Source organism: Lissotriton vulgaris, chromosome 7, assembly GCF_964263255.1.
Source record: "Lissotriton vulgaris chromosome 7, aLisVul1.2, whole genome shotgun sequence".
Classification (NCBI taxonomy): domain Eukaryota; kingdom Metazoa; phylum Chordata; class Amphibia; order Caudata; family Salamandridae; genus Lissotriton; species Lissotriton vulgaris.
The window spans coordinates 1349621933-1349642441 of NC_141695.1; the positions used below are offsets into that span (position 1 = coordinate 1349621933).

General features: G+C 48.1%; 1 protein-coding gene across 3 annotated transcripts in view; it reads left to right on the plus strand.

Moving 5' to 3' along the window:
• The window catches only part of LOC147703669 (butyrophilin subfamily 1 member A1-like), a 349015-nt gene that overhangs the window by 52231 nt on the left and 276275 nt on the right, over positions 1-20509 (plus strand). The window contains exon 1 of one of the 3 annotated variants that reach the window (XM_086932014.1): positions 12188-12302. The exons of the other annotated variants lie outside the window; for them this stretch is intronic. The gene's annotated coding sequence lies outside the window, so the exon portion shown is untranslated. Of the gene's footprint in view, positions 1-12187; positions 12303-20509 lie in introns of those variants that run through there. 3 annotated transcript variants of the gene reach the window in all.

Below are 20509 nucleotides of genomic sequence, written 5' to 3' on the forward strand. Positions count from 1 at the left end.
AAACCACATTGGAGTAGCAAGCACTTTATAAATGCTGCTACATTTTGCAAAGCCTGCTAGTGTCACCCATTTCAGACATGTCCTCCTAATTCTGTGACGGGTCCCCTCTTGCCACTGGTGTCCTTGACCGCCCTGTGCATGAACAAAAAGCTCCTGGGCTGCCCTCAAAATCACAAGTGAGCTTTTCTCATTACAACAACTGCTTTTCAATGAGTACTCTCTGCCACTGTGGTCCTGCCATTTTCCACTCTGGTGTGCAGGATGACTGCCTCTGCCTGGCCCGCCCCCTGGAAAACATCTCTGGTCGCCATATTGGAAAGGGCAAATGTCCGACGTCTATACTGAAACCGTGATAAAAGAGATGGTTTCTGTCCTGAATAATACTCGTGTGTACTGAAAAACGAGTTAAACCCTGTGTTCTACCATGGGGCCCTGCCTGGGGTACTCCGGCTATATATCTATGAGCTAGATGGCGGTGAGAAAGGACAGCTTTCGAAGTGGCACGTTTTACAGTGGATCTCTCCGAGTAGTCCTTATTGAAATGAAATGCCTCCAAATTCAATTGGAAAAACACTGGTGTTGGTTTTTTTGTACACCAAGGATTGCAAACCATTTGCTCGTCTCTTGGTTTCGATTCAAAATGTCTTTAACAAAGTGAAAGTAAACCAGATATTGGAACGCAAATTGTACCGTGATTGACAGGTAGGGAGTCGAAATATGAATTACAATAGGTTGGGAAAAAAACAAGCCCGCGCCATGATGTATACTTTTCTCTTTTTCTGCCGTCCCACTTGGACGGCCTTGCCTGCTTTCCTTCTGAAGTGAAAGGTTTCTTATCTTTATGGGGCCATGTGTTTGGCCCCATAAAGATAAGAAACCTTTTACTTCAGAAGGAAAGCAGGCGAGGCTGTCCAAGTGGGACGGCAGAAAAAGAGAAAAGTCTACGTCAGACAAAACTCTTTCCCAATGGCTGGCCACTGTTTAGTATAAACGGTGACGCCGGCCAATGGGAAAGAGGGTCTTAAAGCCTGATACTCAAAGCTCCTCAAAAACATAAAATCTCGCCAGCGAGACTGCGCATGTGCGCAGCCTACGCAGCTGAGACCTAAAAAGGTCATGAGGCCTGCGTTTGAAGACTACAAAGTGTGCCAGAGAGGATGGTTTAAGGACTGCAGGCCTGGCGCAATCAGTGGATGACTTGCCCATCAGCAATGACAATAACATAATAGGTTGTTTGAGGGGTTTTATTTGTAGAAAACAGCTGAACATCGTACCATGAATACTATATGAAGGGTTTAATTACCATTCTCCTCCCACACCTCGAGGTCTCAACTGTTTTTTCTTTCTCAAAGGTTATGTCAACGGATGCATTTCAAAACTCTTTGTAGCATTAACATTAATTAGAAAGTAGCAAGTAGACATGCATGCAACTTTTGAGGGGTGGGGTGAGGCGGGGTGCTGTCTAGTCCAAGGTAGTTATGTCACAGTGTGCATTGTGAAAAAGATCACTCCAACTATTTTTTTTTGTACACGAATACTAGGAAATTACTGTCCCTGGAATGTGTGGACAATAATGATGCAATTTAGCTACATGTTTACATAATTTATAAAGTGTATGGCTCTCCAGGCTACTTGATGGTGTCTACAGTGTTCAATTGGTTACACTTCAGATATGACACAGTGGGGAAGGTCAGCAGCTTTTAGCAGATAAGAAAGTAACGTTCAACTTGGGTGAAATATATGAATGTTTCCCAAATCCCTTTCTATGCTCTCTCAGAATGCTCTCCCTTGTGTTTTGGCTTACAAATGTTTTGGACCTGTAAGAGAAACTGCCCAACTAAGCGTGGGTTCCTGGAGACACATCAGACAAAGAGTCTCTTGTCAAAAACTCTGGGCCTATTGCTAATGATGTATCATAGGACCACATGCCTGGTTTTAAACTTGATGTACTGCTTCACTGGTAAGCAGGGAGTTGAGCAAATGTTGATGGGATGAGGTCAAGCCGCTGACCGTTAGGAATAAGTCTAGTAGTGTAATGCTGCTAGTGAAAGACTTTTTAGCTGATCAGTATACATTATATATGTTCGAGGCCTCCACCATCCACCCTTCAATTAATTTCCCATATGAACCCCCATAGGGTACCGTTGCGCGGTGGAGAACGAGGCAGGGAAACAGGGAGTGCTTAACAGTCAGGATTTTTATTAATGGCGTCCTCCAATCAAACAAAGAAAACAACAAGACACTGTCCCAACCAATGAAGGGGTTCCTTCCTAGGGTTAGTCTGTGTTCTTCTTGCCTCAGAGAACCTTGTCCTAGGTCTGCCGGATACTGGAGCATGAAGGGGTGATTCCCGCAAGGATTCAGCACCACTCAGAAGAAAAATCGCCTTTTGCCTAGAAGCTCTTCCGCTCTAGCAGAGGAGGCCTAATAATGCTCTAACTTCCTTCTTGGTGACAGGAAAAGGGGCTTGGGAAATCACTTTGAGTTTTTCCTCCTGGTGTTCGATATGGCCATTACCCAGAAGGAAGCCTAAGTACTTCACCTTTTGGAAACTAGTCCTGGATTTTTTTGCGTTTACTTGTAGGCCTGCTATCTGGTGGGCCTGGAAAACTAGACGGCAATGTTCGAGGTGAGATTCCCAAGTGGGCTTGATGGTCTGCCAAAACCCAATTCATAAGACGTTGGAAAGTGGCAGGGGCTCCATGAAGTCCAAAAGGTAGGACCGTGAATTTGTACAAGCCAGAGGGTGTTGAGAAGGCTGTCTTTTCCTGATCCTGTGGTTTTAGAGGCACCTGCCAATAGCCCTTTGTAAGGTCAATGGTGGTTATATATTGAGCCTTACCTAGCCTCTCAATTAGTTCATCCACCCTGGGAAGTGGGTAGGAGTCACACTTGGATATTGAGTTGACGGCTCTAAAGTCTATGCAAAACCGGACAGAGCCGTCCGGTTTTGGTACCAAGACAATTGGGGATGACCATTCGTTCTGTGATTCCCGTATTACTCCTAGGTCAAGCAGGTTTCTCACCTCCTGTTCTATGGCCTCTGGTCTAGCAGCAGGGCTACGGTAAGGTTTTTGTTTGACTATCTTATCAGGCTGGGTAGGGATGGAATGGTATGTCAAGGTCTTGCGGCCTGGAAGATCCGAGAATAGAGGGGCAAATCGTCTTAGGGTGTCTTGTAGTGCATTTTTATGTTCAGGTGACAGTTCTTGATTGACTGGTAGTTGGGAAAGCGTACTATTGGTGTTAGGTAAAAGGTTCGCTGAGTGAAGAGCCTTAGGCAGAGGACCCAACCATTTTCTTAGAAGATTGATAAGGTATAGTTTTTTTTTTTTAAACTTAATTTTCAGTTTTGCAGAAAAATACAATAAACAAGCCCCCCTCCACCCCCCTTCAAGGCATCACATAAAACATTTGTACACAGGTCGACGGACTCATTATGGCACCTGTCGGAGTACGACAACATCTGAAAACACATCTGGCGACGTGACAACGAGGCTGACCCCATAAATGTACATATAATGCTGTGAGGAAAGAAAAAACCCCTGCCCGGCACTGCGTCATGTACTTTTCAAGGACCCATCAGTTGGCCCCTCCCCTCCCCCCCTCCGACTTATCTTCAGAGTACAACTCCCCGCTTTGTCCCTTCAGAGTCACTGGGTGACGAGCCCCCCTCCACCGCCAAGCCTGCCATACACATGGCTCGCCACGCTATCAAGTCCTCCAATTTCTCGTCCCTCCTAGTATGTTGCATGTGTGTTTCCTCTGCGAGTGTCCACTCCCGCACATCCCTGAGCCATGCATCTACATCCGGGGCCCGCTGTCCCATCCATGTTATGGCGACCCTGCGCCTAGCCAGCACTAGCATCAATTGCAATAACTTATAGGATAACTTCCATTTCCGAGGCCGCTGGAATAAGGCCAACAAGCAATGCACTGGTGTGAGCTCGATCCGGAGGCTCGTGGCAGCCTTCACCCGGGCCACAACCATGGACCAAAAATGTCCTACTAACGGACACTCCCAGGCCAGGTGCAAGAACCCCGCCCCCCCTGCATTGCATCTTGGGCAGTTGTCTCCGCCACTCCCTGAGAAACGGCTGATCGACTTCGGTGTAAGGTAGGTGCGGTGCAAGAAGTTGGAAGTGTATAAGCTTAAAGCGTGCATTACAGGAAACCCGCCACGTGAGAGCCCCTATACGCGTCCGCTGACTCTGGTCCAGCTACACCCCCAGATCCGTCTCCCAGGCCGCTCATGCCAGTGACACTGGAGGAGCAGAATCCCGCCTCATAGCTGCATATAGCAAAGATATCAACCTACGTCCTATGCCGCAGGACAATATGATTTGCAAGGTATGGGTCATTGGGGGGGATCTCCGGGCACCGAGGCCAAACTGAACGTACTTCAGACCGCAGGCCCTGGTAATGTATATATTGACCGCCGCTAAGGCCAAATGACTCCACTGCTTGTTCGTATGACACAAAGCTCTCCGAGGGAAATAGATCAGCCAAAACTTCACATCCCCCATCTCTCCACTCTCGGAAGGACATCTGTGTATCCAGCTCCACTATCGGTGCCAGTATCCAGAGAGGCAGTTCTCTGTGGAAGGGGGTCGACCGTAGGACCCTTCCTATAAAACGTTGCCAGACGCCCGCCGTGTGCCTGACCACATAGGGCAGCGCGGCGTCCGCTCGAGCCCCGCGCATCAGTGCCAAGCGACGCTCCTGCACTGTCGCCCTCCCAGCAAGTAACCGCGTCTCCCATACATCCGCGTCAGCGAACCATCGGGTCGCCGAAAGTATCTGCGCCGCATAGTAATAAAGGTCGAAACGTGGGGCCTCCAAACACCCCTCCTCAAATGAGCGCACCAGGGTACGGAGGGCTACCCTGCTTCGTCGCCCTGCCCAGAGCAGAGACGTAAGCAGTGTGTTGAGGGTCCTAAAGATCCTAGGCGGAAACGGGCACAACGTGTTCTGAAGGACATACAGCGTCCTCGGCAGCATCACCATCTTAGATATGGCCAGTCTTCCCATCAAGGACAGCGGGAGAGTATTCCAGAAGGATACAGAGTGCTTGAGTGATGTAAGCACCCGGTCTATGTTATGGGCTAGGGACCGCTCCACTGAGGAGGTCACGTGGATACCCAGATATCGGAAATTGGTCATCTCCCAACAGAGCCCCAGCTGTGGTAAATCCTCCTGCGGGACCTCTCCATATCCCGAGAGCGGAAAAATTAGGGACTTGCTTCGATTGAGCCGCAATCCAGACACCTCACCAAAGCGGTCCAGGTGTTGCAATAACTTCGGCGGCGCGTCCCTCTGGGACGACAGGTAAAATTATGCGTCGTCTGCATATAGCGACAATACATTGCAAGCGTCGCCCACCTGGATGCCCCATCATCTCATCTCCGTTCGCAGCGTGACGGCAAAGGGCTCAATCGTGAGCGCAAAGAGAAGCGGCGAGAGCGGGCATACCCGCCTCGTGCCCCTCTCCAGCCTCCACTTCTCCGATTTCGCAGCTCCCAGGCGCACCCTGGCCCGAGGGGAGTTATAAAGGATTCGAATCCAACGACTGAACTTGGGCCCCAGACCCACCTTCCGGAGCACCTTCTGCAGGTAGCCCCAGTCGACTGTTTCGAACGCCTTAGCCAGGTCTATAGAGACCAAGACAGTCTGCTCGTCTCTCCCACCCACTCCATGTTGGATATGGTTCAACCGTCTCAAGTTCATATCCGTGTTCCGCCCAGGAATAAAACCACATTGGTCCTGGTGCACCAAGTACTCCATGTGGGGCGCCAGTCGCGATGCCAGCAGCTTAGTCAGAATTTTTACGTCTGAGTTTATCATAGTTATTGGCCGGTACGACGAAGGGTCAAACTTGTCCCCCCCCTGGTTTCAGGATCATGCATATTTCCCCTTGGGCCATGCTCGATGGGAGCTCACCACTGTCAAATGCCTCATGAAAGACCTAGAGAAGAAGCGGAGCCAAGGAATCCTGGTATTCCTGGTAAAACTCTGACGGAAATCCGTCACTTCCCGGCATCTTAGTGCGCGGCAATCGGGCCGAGGCCACACGGATCTCTGCCAATGTCAGGGCCGCATCAAGCTCCTCCCTATCCGAGTCCGCAAGGGTCGGCATTTGTATGTCTTGCAAGTAGGGGAGATAAGAGAATTCCGAGATGGGCGAGTCCGCTGCATAGACTTGCCACAAGTGAGATTGGAGGACCCCAAGGACGGCCTGCTCCGAATACACCACTTGTCCAGTCAGGTCCCGTAAGGCTACGATACACTCAGGGGTCTGCTCCCTCTGCAATATCCATGCCAAGATCCTCCCTGCATTATCACCCTCCCTGTGGAGGCGCTGCCTATGTTGACCCAGCGTATATTTATCCAGTCTATCCAACACATCCTGTAGCCTAGCACGGGCGGCCTGTTCCTCTCGCCGCTGCAGGGCACTGGGGTCTACTATAAGTTGGGCCTGCAGTAGAGTATCCTCCTCCTTTTGAAGGTCACAAAGGAGTTGTTTCCGGACTCCGTAGGTCAGCCCCATACAAGCACCCCTCACCACGGCTTTCAGGGCCTCCCACCAAGTGGCTGCGGGTAAGTTCTCCTGCCCCCAATTAAGATCTACATAGTCCCCAATGGCCTTTCTCATTTGTGCCTTTCCTATGGGATCTCTGAGTATGCCTTCCGGCAGCCTCCAAATACGAGGACGAGCAACCAGAGGCCCCCACTGGACCATGCAGGCCACAGGTGAGTGATCTGACAAGAAACGAGCCTGGTGGGTAACCTCCACTGACATATTGAGCTCGACATTGGCCACAAGGACTCTGTCCAGGCGGCTGTAGGTGTTGTGCGTCATACGGGGTTTCGTGCCCTCCCTGGGTGGAGATCTATCCAGGACCGAGTCCAGAATGCAGTTGAAGTCCCCAACCCAAAGCGTCGGTGTCCCCAGGTCGTGAGTCAAAACATCTTGCAAGGCCCTAAAAAAGGACGGATCATCTGAGTTGGGAGCATATGAGTTTAAGATGACAATGTCCCTGCCGCCAAATTTAGCCCGGAGGAGCAGATATCTGCCAACGATGTCCGCTTCCATATACTGCATAGCGAACTGTACCCCTGGGGCCACCCAAATCAGGACCCCCCTGGCATATGTAGAGTAGGACACATGATACAACTGTCCCTGCCATTTTTTGGCCAACTTCAGCGCCCCTTCGTCCACCAGGTGAGTTTCCTGCAGACAAGTGATGGATACACCATGTCTGCGGAGGAATGAAAGGACTCAATATCTCTTGGTGCAGGTGCCTAACCCCCTCACATTCCAACTCATGAGTTTGTAACCCATAATGTTCAGCCTATCCTACCCCATCACTACCTCTCGCCTCCAGAGCAAGCCCCTCCAGTGCCCGACCTGTGATACAACTGATGCCAACAACATACCCTTTGAACATTTCCTTCAAACAGACCCCCCTCCTCCCACCCTCGAGCAATGTATCAGCAACAACCGAACATGCCCTTTCCCTGCCGGTGCCAGGACGTACACAGCCACCCCATCCGCCCAACGAGGGGAAATACACTCCAAACTCAAAGAACAAATAACTCCCTCCCCCCCCCACTCCGGCTCCCTACATGACCCCATTTAAAGCATTTACTCTGGGTTCACACTTTCTAATTCCAGGCAAGGTACACTTCCACGTCCCCTAACCTGGTCCACTCTCTCCCCCTCACACACACCACACATAGAGGAGTACCCCCCTCCCCCACTCCATTAGGCATACAACACCCCCAGAACTTTCTGCAATCCACACCCAAGGAGTTGTGTCCTCGTCTCATATTGTACAGTTCAGAACCCCAACTACTTAGCCAGTTCAAGAAGGATCCACCGTCTCAGGAGCCCCAGTCACAGCGGTCTCAGGAATTGCTGCAGCAGTTAGTGACATGTCTGCTACCGGGACCGGTAGTGTGTTGGGGACCAAAACCTCGTCTTTTCCCGTGGATTTCAAGGGCTCCGCGTCATTATCCTCTCCGGTAGGATCCAGAAGCAAGGCTCCATCCACTCCCACCAACACCCTGCGCTGGTCTCCGCTTGCTGCTTACTCAGACCTCAGTCGTCTCCTGTTCGGGCGCTTCCTCTGGGCTCGCGTTCCCCACATCTTTCTATCCCCGCCTCGTTCACCAGGCGGCAGGTCGTTACCCTGAATCTCCAACCATTCCCAGACCTCTTCCGGGCTTTCGAAGAAATGAGCTTTCCCCTGTGCCAGCACCTTCAGTTTAGTCGGGTATAACAACATATACTGTAAATTCATCTCCCGGAGTTTCCGCTTGACACCCAGGAAGGATTTTCTCTGCTCCTGGACTTGCTGGGTATAGTCTGGGTAGATGGATATTCTGCTGTTTTCGATTGTGAGGTTCGCCGATTCCCTCGCTGCCTTGAGGATACAGTCTCTGTCCCTGTAATTGAGGATTTTGGCAATCCGAGCTCGTGGAGGGGCCCCCGGCCGCAGCCGCGGGACCAGGGCTCTATGGGCTCGCTCTATTACAAAGACCTCCGAGAAGCCCCTCGGGCACAGCGGGTTACGAATCCAGTCCTCCAGAAATCGTTCCGCGTTTCCAGCCTCCGCCTGTTCCGGCACTCCCAAGACCCTGATGTTGCTGCGGCGCGCCCTCCCTTCCGCATCCTCCGCTCTTCTCTCCAGGTCGCCGGTCTTTGCCTTGAGTTGCGCGACAGTTTGAGGGATGTCACCTCCCCTTGCAGCTCTGCTATGTTGCCCTCCAGATCAGAAACTTTGTCAGCCACCTTTCGCAAGTCCATTCGCAACAAGTTTACGTTGTTATGGTATAGTTGGGTCCGTTGGGGATAACCTGGACCTGGTAAGATGTTAGACCGACCTTTTCCACAATTTGATAGGGGCCTTGCCAGCCTGTTTTTACCTTTGTAAGGCCAGAGGGCATTAAGACTAATACCCAATCACCTTTTTTTAAGTGGCGCTATTTTTTTCCTCAATTGTAAAACGTTTGCTATTTAATCTGGGCCTTCTCCAGATTCGCATCAGCGAAATCCCTCAGTTTCTGTAACCGGCTACGAAGGCTCTGAGTGTACTCCAAAAATGACCTAGTCTCCTCTTCCTTTTCCTGTTCCTAATACTCCTTAGTGATTTCCAACAGGCTTCGGGGTTCACGCCCATAGAGAAGTTGGAAGGGGGAGCACCCCAAACTAGCCTGGGTTTGGCTTCTAATGACATACAAAGCCAAAGGAAGGAGCATGTCCCAATCCTTCCCTTCAACACTCAATAGTTTTTTTAGTGTCAGTTTCAGGGTGGAGTTGTACCGTTCACATAGGCCGTCTGTCTCGGGATGGGAAACGGAAGTTTGTATGTGTGATATGTCAAGTGACTTACAAACCTGCTTCATTATCTTGGAGACAAACGGGGTCCCCTGGTCTGTGAGTATCTCTCGAGAGAAGCCCACCCTGGAAAACAATTCTAGAAGCCGGTCACTGATATTCTGACTGGTAGGGGCACACAAGGGGAAGGCCTCTGGGTATCTGGTGGCGTAGTCGACAACCACTAAGGCATACAGATGGCCTTTCTTGGTCTGGGTAGCGGACCTATAAGGTCCATGCCTATCCTTTCAAAGGGGGTTCCTATAATTGGCAGAAGTTCTAAGGGAACAGGAGGAGGTTTGTACGGGTTCTTTTTTTGACATATGTCACACTCTTGACAGAATTTAGTGACCTGTGCAAATATGCCTGGCCAATAAAAATATTTTGATAGCATGTCTGTAGTTTTCTGTGCTCCTCTGTGACCTGCTGTTAGGTGTGAATGGGCAAAGAAAAGGACTTGGTCACGAAAAGCTTGGGGGGCAAGGAGTTTGGGTGGGTCATTCTCCTTAGCTATTCTGTAGAGGAGGTCATTTTGTATCTGAAAGGATGGATATACAGGCTTCTCGTTAGGAAGGGTATGTCTTGCACTATCCCAGGCACTTTGGAGAGAGGAGTCGTTCATTTGACTATAGCGAAAGATTTTGTCAGAAAGCCAAGGGGCTTGGGTAAGGAAGGATTGTTCTACGGTTTGGTTTGGTCGGTATGTCTGTAAAGTGTTCTTTAGGTGTGTCAAAAAAGATGGATTGTCCTGTCCCAGGATCATTTCTTCGGGGAGAAATGGAAGGACCCCAAGTCTAGCTTTTAACGTGACCCCAGTAGGGACTGGTCTGGGTAACTATTAGTGGGTAGGTTTTAATGTCCCCATGTACGCACTGAATAGGGACTTCCTGTTGGGTTTTGAGAGAAGAGGGTTGTACTAAGGACTGCCGTACTACGACTGCCGGCAGCCTGAATCTAGGAGAGCTTTTACAGTCACCCCTCCCACTCGAAGACTCACGTAGAAACTGGGTCTCATCTTATCAGAATATAGAATGGATCGAGGAACATATCCTATGTCCATGGGTTCTTCTGGTGTGTTTTTTCTGGGACAGTTTCTGGCAATATGCCCCCAGTCTCCACAATCAAAACACAGGGGGTTTCTAATAGGAATGGGTTCTGGTCGGTAATTATGTTTTTTTTGAAGTTCTGGACTAGGTTTTGGAGGCTTCCTTTCCGATCGAGCCACCGAGGGAGGCAGTCGTGTTGTGTTCTCCACTTCTGACAAGTTGCGCGGTTGTGCTTGGTAGAATGTGGTTGCCATTTCTACCGCCTGTTCAGCAGCCAAATGGGTATGTTGTTTAAGCCACCTCTGTATCGAGTAGGGTAGGGCTTCTATATATTGTTCTAAATATATGAGTGACATTATCTCCTCCTTTGTATTAGTTTGGGGTTTAAGCCATTTATTGGCCGCTGCCTTTAGTTTGAAAAAAATGTGTTTTTGGATTGTCCGTGGGTGTCGCTCGCTCCTTCCTAAACCGGACTCTGTAGGCATCGGCGTCCATCCCAAGGTCGTCTAATATAATGTTTTTTATCTCAGCATAAGGAGTGTGACCACTTGCGTTTGCCACCTGATAGACGGCTTGGGCCTCGCCTGTAAGAAGGGGGGCCAAAAAGAACGGCCATTTAGCTTCGGGCTATCCTGATGCTCTGGCTGCCCTCTCGAAATTAAGTAAAAATGCATCAGGGTCCTCGCCGCTAATATATTTTTGTAAAGAAATATTAGGCCCAGTCCCAGTACGGTTTTGCAACTGGGAAGTCAATTCCAGTTGGTCATCTGCAACCTTCTGTAATTGTTCAGCTTGTTGAGTCATGGTATTCCTGAACAGTTCCCTGTCCGCATGGGCGGTTGTCAACTGTTTCCCTACCACCCACTCAAGCTTCTCCTGACCGCGAATAAGCTGCTGAAATATGTTTTCCATGATTGGTAGGCGCTAGTATCCCACTTCTGACACCACGTGTTGCGCGGTGGAGAATGAGACAGGGAAACAGGAAGTGCTTAACAGTCAGGGTTTTTATTAATGGCTTCCTCCAATCAAACAAAGAAAACAACTAGACACTGTTCCAACCAATGAAGGGGTTCCTTCCTAGGGTTAGTCTTCATTCTTCTTGCCTCAGAGAATCTTGTCCTAGGTCTGCAGGATTCTGGAGCATGAAGGGGTGATTCCCGCAAGGATTCAGCACCACTCAGAAGAAAAAAGAAAAAAAAACACTGGTAAGGAAAGGTCCCCGGGGCTCTACGCAAGTAAAAAGGGAGTAGGGAAGTGAGGGGCATAAACACCACCCGACACCAGTGAATCGCCTTTGGCCTAGAAGCTCTTCTGCTCTATGGCCCTCAGTCTTTGTGCCCCAAGCTCGGCCCCAGACGGTATGCGGACAGGCTCGCCCTCACCTCCGGACCAAAACGGCCCCCAGCTGTCCCCGTACCTTATGCAGCTACGACCCTCCGCGGCCGTGGCTGCACTCAGCGTGTTGCCGGATAAGGTCCGGTTCCTTCTTGCCGGTCCGTTCCTCTGTCGAGGCGTCGGCTTGTCGCGGGGTTTCTTCAGCCTTCATAATGGGCGGGATCCAGGAGTCCGAGAGTCCAGGGCTCACGAAGAAGGTTTGCACGTCGGGATCTCCTCCAGACGCCTCCGCTGTTTCTTCGGCTGGGCTCCACTACGAACTCCCTTCGCTCAGAGACTCTTCCGTTTTGAAGCCCGGAGAGTCAGCTGACCTGGTCACATGACCGCTTTGACGGTCGGGTTGCCGGGTAAATTTAAAGGGACAGTGTTCCGGAGCCGGGGTCTGAAAATAGAGGAGGGGAGAGGGGGATGGATAAAGAGGCAACTGTTCTCGGACTGTCTTCAAGGAGGAGGCATCGTCAGGGGGCACCTCCTCGTCACAGGTACCCAGACACATTCCTGTTTACGCTATGCTAACCCTACACTTAACTCTTATCTCTCTTAATCCTCTTTCTTCCTATTCTCATCCCCCCTGTCTGCTCTCCCACCTACACCTGGAAAGCAGGTGGCTCATTACCAGAAGTCAACAAGACAACTCTGAACTTTTGATTGTGAAAATCTACTCCCCCAACAATGACAACCCAACTCTCTAGACTGATCTAAGCCAAAAATGAATCTGTTGTCCTCTCAGTGCAAAATCATTATGGGTGGTGATTTCAACCTGCTGTGGGACGGCACCCTAGATAGCAACTCAGCATGCGCCTTTAAACCCAACTAATCTCACAGACACATGTTAAACCTTTGCAAGACACACAAACTAAAAGATGTTTGGAGACTCTTTAATCCCACAGGTAAAGACTACTCGTTCTTCTCTCACCCTCATAAAACATTTTCTCGTGTACACTATATTCTAAATGACAGGCCACATGTCTCATTTACCGGTAACCTCACCATCGAACTGATCTTAGTTACCAACCGTGCCTGCATCTCTTTAATGTACCACACTTTAGGCACTGCCCCTAAACCTAAGATATAGAGAGTGAACCCTCTCCTTATGAAAGCCCCAACTTTTAGAGAAATAATCAGGAAGGAGATTGACCAATGCTTAGAATTCAATAAGGATTCAGGCCCTACCCCCCAAATTGTATGGGATGCCCTTAAAACCGCCATCCGAGGACACATGATTAAACTGATGTCAAACACAAACAAGATAATAGTGCCCGAAACAAACTTGAACAACAGATAAAACTGATAGAAAAAGACTTTAAGAAATCCAGAGACAAGTCTCAAACTGCCTAACTAAAGAATAAATACAACAAAATTCTGAGAAACAAAGCTCACTTCATAATCCAAAGATATAAAGGCATTACACTCTGCAGAGGTAATAAAGCAGGGAAAATACTAGTGTCCTACTTAAAATAAAGCCAACACAAAACAAGAATAACCTCCATCACCAACGATTTTGGCATATCAAATTCAAATTCAAATTGACTTTATTTCGGATATATTGCAATCCATAAAAGTACAAAACATTACACATTTCATTTTAAAAACATCACAATAATTACAAAGTCAATCTTAAATTCATATAACACATACGTTTCTTAGAAGAGTGAGTAGACAAAATCAATACAGGAAAAGTGCAAGTAGTGCCCATATACAGAAAAAGTGCATTAGTGCATTGGGCTGCGGGTAAGTCACAGTTACTCATCTAAACATTTTCTTAATCTCATAGTTAGTTTTAAAAATTCTAACACCTGGAGGACACTATCAGAGTGCAGCAGCAGTAAATACATAAGCGCGGGTCTAATTTGATTAAAATGTAATCTCTTTAAAAGAGTGACAAGATACCGCCTACGAGGGTATTCATAAAACGTACATACAAATATAAAATGCAGCATATCCTGTGGAGACTTCCCGTCGCAGCCACAGGGAGCTGCTGGTTTTTTAAAAATGTCCGACTTTGGTCTAATTAAAAGATGATGAAAGATGTTGAACCTGAACCGGGACAGCAAAAATTTATCATGGGAGGTAAAGGAGCATGTTAGGTACAGTTCCATAGTATCACAAGTTCTTAACATGATATACTTCCTAACATTAGGTTTCAAGAGCTCAGCTTCATCTCTTAGGGCACTGCGATCCATATAAAAGGCCCTCTTAATTGCTGCAACATCACCCTTGACTATATCCCTCAGGTTATCAAACAAGTTCAGGCGACCAAGCTTCAGAAATTGGGACTTCAAATATTTAAGCCAAGGTACACACATTGCATGATCAAGCGATACAAGATCTTCCACTATCTGGTGGGTTAAAGGAATTTCCTGACTTAACCATAATTTTACCCAGCATAACAGTGGTTTCAATCCAAGAATGTCGGATAAGTGCTGGCAACCAAGCTCTTCATGTACTGCTAAATTCGGTGTACTTCCTGGGACACACAGCAGACGCTTAAAAAAATTATTTTCGACTATTTGTAGTTGATCGCCATTTGTATAGCCCCATATCTCGCTACCGTAAACTGCGGTGGCTATTGATTTAGCATTGTATAATTTCATCATGGCCACATTTGGCTTTTTCCCCAGTTTAGTGGCAAAGTTGAAGATGGAGGCATTTACTCTGGTCATTTCCCCCTTCTTCCTAGCCACATGTGGAGCCCAACTAAGCTTCGTATCGAATAAGACACCCAAGTATGAGAACGTGTGGGTGATGGGGATCAAGACATCATTTAATTTAAAAATGAACTTCTTTTTTGGTTGACGGCCAACATGCATTATGTAGGATTTAGAATTGTTGACCATAAGGTCCCTATCAGACATAAAGTTATTTAAAGCATTCAAAAGTGCCTGGAGACCCTTTTCCGTTCGTGAAATTAAAACCGCATCGTCTGCGTATAAAAGTAAAGGAATTCCCCTCGCACCAGCTCTAGGGCAATCTGATTTTACCTCTTGCAATTTAGCCTCTAAATCATTTATATAAAAATTGAAAAGAAATAGGGCCAAGATACACCCCTGACGTACTCCTTTATTAATACTAAAATTTCCTGTGGTTTCCCCATTCGATGAGAACCTCACATTGGCTCTTGTGTCATTATGCAGATCCGCAAGGAAATCCACAGTCCCCCTATCAACACCTTTATCCCTCATGGTCTGCCACAGCCTCCCCCTGTTAACACAGTCGAAGGCTGAGGACAGATCCATGAAGGCAAGGTGAATTACTCCTTTCTGTACAACAGTGTATTTATTCAGAATAAGAAACCGGTTGAGACACTGGGTCATGGTAGAGCGGCCTTCACAAAAGCCGTATTGAGAAGTCGACATAATGTTATTTTCAATCGACCAGCTTGTTAAGCGTTGAAGTAGGACTCTCCCCATAATCTTAACCATTGAATCTATTAGGGATATCGGTCGGTAACAAAGAGCACTTCCCCTATCTCCCTTCTTGAAGACAGGGACTATAGTTGACAATCCCCACATTCCCGGACAGCCCACTATGGCTGCAGCATTAAATACAGCAACCAGAATGGGTGCCCAGAAAGCTGGATCAGATTTATAAAGATCCGGTGGTATTCTGTCAGGTCCTGGAGCTTTATTTGCAGTAAGACCCATTATGGCAGCCAAGACCTCACTTTTGTCAAATATAATAGCGCTGCCCCTAGCATAGGGGGCAGCAGCCATAGTTCCAGAAACCTCAGAGTAATACAGGCTTTTAAAATGACTTTCCCATTCCTCTTTAGTTATGCAGCACACAAGTCCATCTCCTGGGTCCTCTGTCAAAAAAGGTTTTTTAACCAGTGCCCAGAACCTGGTGCTGCTGTTCAGGGTAGAAGGATCAAGTAATTCCTCCCAGGCCTCTTTCCTTAGAAACTCCTTGCGGGCGACAGTAATGGCCTTATATTCCTTTCTGCATAGTTTTACGTCCTCCCGATTCCTCTGGGAATCTGACAATGCAAGCCTCAGTTTGCGAGTAACTTTAGTGCAGTCATGGCTAAACCGTCTCGGGCCTGTTTTAACCTGGTTTTTGTTAGGGACAGATAGAAACACTGACACCTTCTCCGTAACATTTTGATAAGCCTCTAGAACCAGCCTAGGATCACTCCCCTCATTGGTACAAACTTTAATATCCTCTACACACCTTTCAGCAATGTTTTTATAAAGGATGTCCGCGGAGACCATTGACCATTTTAACCGCCTCCTCCCATCTGTTGTTCCCAGTCTGCCTTGACTAATGATCTTATTTCCCTTTTTTACCCAGGGACATTTTAAGTAGATTGTTAGAGGGTTATGGTCACTGAATTCGCTCAAGACAATGCAAAAAGAATCTAAAAAAGTTTGCATCGTCCGAGAGACCAGTAAATGGTCTATGAAGGTACCCCTTCCATGCCCTTTAAAAGTGGGGGTGTCAAAGCAATACAGCGGATCCTTTTGTGTCATAGCCAGTGAAAGGTCAAAGTCATCCAATAAGTCATTGCACATTTCCCCCTCCTTAGTATGCTCCATATGGAGACAGCCCGCACGTTCACAAGACATTTCTGGTAAGCACTTGTGCAATGGATCTATGCAGGGATGCAGATTAAAATCCCCCATAATCATGAGGTTATGGCCCAGATCTTTCATAAAACTAGAGACAAAAGAATTTAATATAAGAATTTGATTCCTGCCTACACTATCATGAGTAGCATTATAAAAATTCACCAGGCCCACTAGGACATTACCTCCAGATAAAGTTAAGCCCATTACACCTGTATGCTGCGCTTCAATTCTTCGTACTACGCAGGGTATTAGTATGGAGATAAAAATTTCAAGACCCCCCTTAGACCTACCCCTTAATGATGGCAAAGCTGGCATATAGAAGGCCTTGTACCCTTCCAGAAAAAGGTTACAACCCACCTCCCAAGTTTCTTGTAAACAGATGATCGAAAATTGCTTAATGTAGGTCACCCAATTTACATCAGAAATTTTGGCCGCGAGACCAGCAATATTCCAAGAGACAACATGACATCCTGGCGTTATGCCCACCGGGTTATCTGAGTTTGTAAATTCACCTGTAGCCACAGTATCCTGAGCCGCAGGTGCCACCCGTCAATCACACAGCTCAAGACCGTATAACACTTCGTACCTGTTCTGTGTGTTTAAGTTCAACCCATATTGATAGTGCCCGACACTAGTACTCCTGTTATAAATTTCATTGGGTCCACCTGACCCACAGGGATTAGTGATGTTATAGAGAAATTGAGTGTCTTGGACAGGAGTATAAGGTTCAAACACCCGCCTGGTTAAACTCTGTTGGGGTATCGGTTTGCACAGATGCGCATAAAAGTAACCCAGGGGGCGTACACAGATACTATTCACATTATATACCAGTGATGAAGCTCTCAGAAGGACAGTTGCCACATGCTGGGGGTGTTTAAAATTTATAACTATGCAGTCCCCGGAACCAGTCTTTTTAGAAGGTCCCACCCAATTTACACGCCTTACTGCCATTATCTGGTCAGAATATGAGATGGGAAAACCACAATTTTTGTTAAGCCATGCCACTGTCTTATTTTTCAGAGAAGTGTGGGATTCATCATAGGGAGATGCGGGATGGGTGCCACAAGGGGGAACATTAGTCAGTACTGCCACAAACGGAGCACAGTCTGGTGGTAAATTTAAATAGCGGTTGTACCTCGGGGGTCTAGGGGCTCTACTGCTTTGGGGGTTTGTAGATGGTTGTGGCTGCGAGGCAGTTACCACAGGGTTATCCAATCGATTGGGTGTTTCAGACCCTGTGGCCGCTGCGGCAACAATATTCCCCCTCCCCTTATTCTGTGTATCAATAACTTCAACAGCTTCTCTCCCTTTCCCCCAGAGTGTGCATTTCCACTAGATGTTGCAGTCTTCTGTGACGATAGCAGACCACCCAGCCTTGTCACTTCCTTTACTAGGTTATCTATCTTATTGGTTAATGGTTTAATAAGCTCCTCTATTTTTGCTGTTAAAGAAACTTCTAGATTTTTTATAAGTGAAGCAAGCAAATCAGAGTTTAAGTTAACACCATTACCATTAGTGCCCGTAAATACAAAGGGGGTTATTATAGCAGGACTATTGATTGCGTTACCATCCTTTTTTTTAGCCTTAGAGTTATTGTGTTTCCCAGACTCTTTTTGAGATACTGTTCTACAGGTTCTCAGGGGCCTGGTTTCAGGTTGGGTCTCATTCAGCACACCGGTATCTTCGCTTAACAGCGCCAGTGAGTCTGAATGAACCTCGACACTCACTAGAATGGGCACTGGAGGGTCAATAGAAATAACATCACTCGTGTTAACTTCAATGTCTTGGGTCAGACTAATAGGGGATTTTTCTGATAATTCCCCTGTCATAGTGCCCTTCCCCAAAGAAGCACGTCTATCATTGTTAATCTGATTTACTTTTCTAACCAGGAAATTGTCCAAAGAAGCGGGCCCACCATCACCTTATTTGTTTTGGATTTAGACATTATGAGCAGTAGTGATATAAAACTTACACACAAGTACCCTCGGGTCTAAACACTCACAAGAAAACAGTAATGAGTAAAAAGGTCTTACGTGCTCACAGCACCTTAGAAGTCCGAATGAGGCGATGTACAGTCCCTGGCCCAGTCCAGTCTCCTCAGGCCTCTGAGGGCCACAGAGGGCCCGCCCTTGTCCCGGGCTTCTCCCGGGCGCGCCCGCACGACGAGGAGGCATGCTCTCCTTTATGCGCCTCCCGGCGCTTCCTTGTTGCGTGTGCGGCGTCCTTGCCGTGATGAGGCTGCTGGGGGTTGTGGTCTGAGGCTTCCCCCGGCGGAGCCAAGCCCGGCCAGGAGCACCACGAAGGGGAACAAACAATGGCGGAGCCAAGCCCGGCCAGAAACAGCAAAGCGGAGCCCAGCCCGGCCAGGAAACATGCAGCGGAGCCAAGCCCGGCCGCGTGCAACAGCTGATTCGTCAGTATCGCCTCCCCCCGAGCTTTCCGGCGTGCTCTCCTTTATGCGCCTCCCGGCGCTTCCTTGTTGCGTGTGCGGCGTCTTTGCCGCGATGAGGCTGCTGGGGGTTGTGGTCTGAGGCTTCCCCCGGCGGAGCCAAGCCGGCCAGGAGCACCAAGAAGGGGAACAAACAATGGCGGAGGCAAGCCCGGCCAGAAACAGCAAAGCGGAGCCCAGCCCGGCCAGGAAACATGCAGCGGAGCCAAGCCCGGCCGCGTGCAACAGCTGATTCGTCAGTATCGCCTCCCCCAGAGCTTTCCGGCGTGCTCTCCTTTATGCGTCTCCCGGCGCTTCCTTGTTGCGTGTGCGGCGTCCTTGCCGCGATGAGGCTGCTGGGGGTTGTGGTCTGAGGCTTCCCCCGGCAGAGCCAAGCCCGACCAGGAGCACCACGAAGGGGAACAAACAATGGCGGAGCCAAGCCCGGCCAGAAACAGCAAAGCGGAGCCCAGCCCGGCCAGGAAACATGCAGCGGAGCCAAGTCCGGCCGCGTGCAACAGCTGCTTCGTCAGTATCGCCTATCGCCTATCTGGCATATCTTCCACTAGAGAGGAAGGTATACTATCCACTTTTGAAAAATTCTGTTGCTCCCTCTATTCAAAATCAAACAATACCCCCTATCATACATGCTTGGAATACTCCACAAAATCAACACAAAAAAATAGGCAATAATACAGAACTCGCACTAGAAAGACGTATTTCCCGACACAGAGTTTCAAATCTAATCATAAAACTCAAAGTTAAGAAGACACTGGGCCTGGACAACTTCTCGGCCTCGTTCTACCAGACTTGGGAATCATCCTTGACCACCCCTCACTCCCCCAACAGACCTAGCTTATCATTTATCATCCACAGGTATCTTCAAAGGAACTTCTGCAGAACTAATGATTGTAGTTATGTCGAAATAGGGGGAAGGCCTAGCCAATCCCAAAAATATTAGCCCAATGTCCATAATAAATGTTGAGGGCAAAATGCATGCAAAAATACTCGCTCTCTGTTTGGAACCCATACATAACAAAATAATACACACTTCACAATCAGGGTTTATTTAAAAGCAGTTTTAGCGCTGATAACTTCAAACTATTCAGCAATACTATTTAGAAAGCACATCAACTCAATCAGCCTCCTTGTGCATTAAATATTACTTGATGCAGGGAAGGCCTTTCATATGGTCTCATGGTTGTTTCTTCATGCCACTCTCACTACCTTTAATTTAGGCCCCTCCCTAATAAGAATGGTACTTGCCCTTTTCAAGGAACCCAAAGCAAGAATAAACATCAGTGCCAGTCTATCGAACTCCTTTGACCTCTAACAGGGAACCTGCTTTTTCTGTTAACGCTGGAAATCCTACTCCTCCAAATTAGAGAGAATCCCCATAGCCCAGACATTCCCTTCAAGGCAGGCCAACAGAATCTAGCTGCCTACGCAATAGATATTCTCTTATTTACCACTGAAGCAGACCTTGCACTGCCCTACATCATATCTACTATCAACAGCTACATGCAGGTATCAGGCTACTGCCTCAACAAAGACAAGACAGAGGTCCTGCCTCTAAACGTGCACAGTAACAGTACTGATATTGCCAACCATGGCCTTAAATGGGCCCTAGACAAAATAAAATACTTGGGATTTCCGGTACACCCAAAACCTCTTGAGAACCCAAAACCTACAG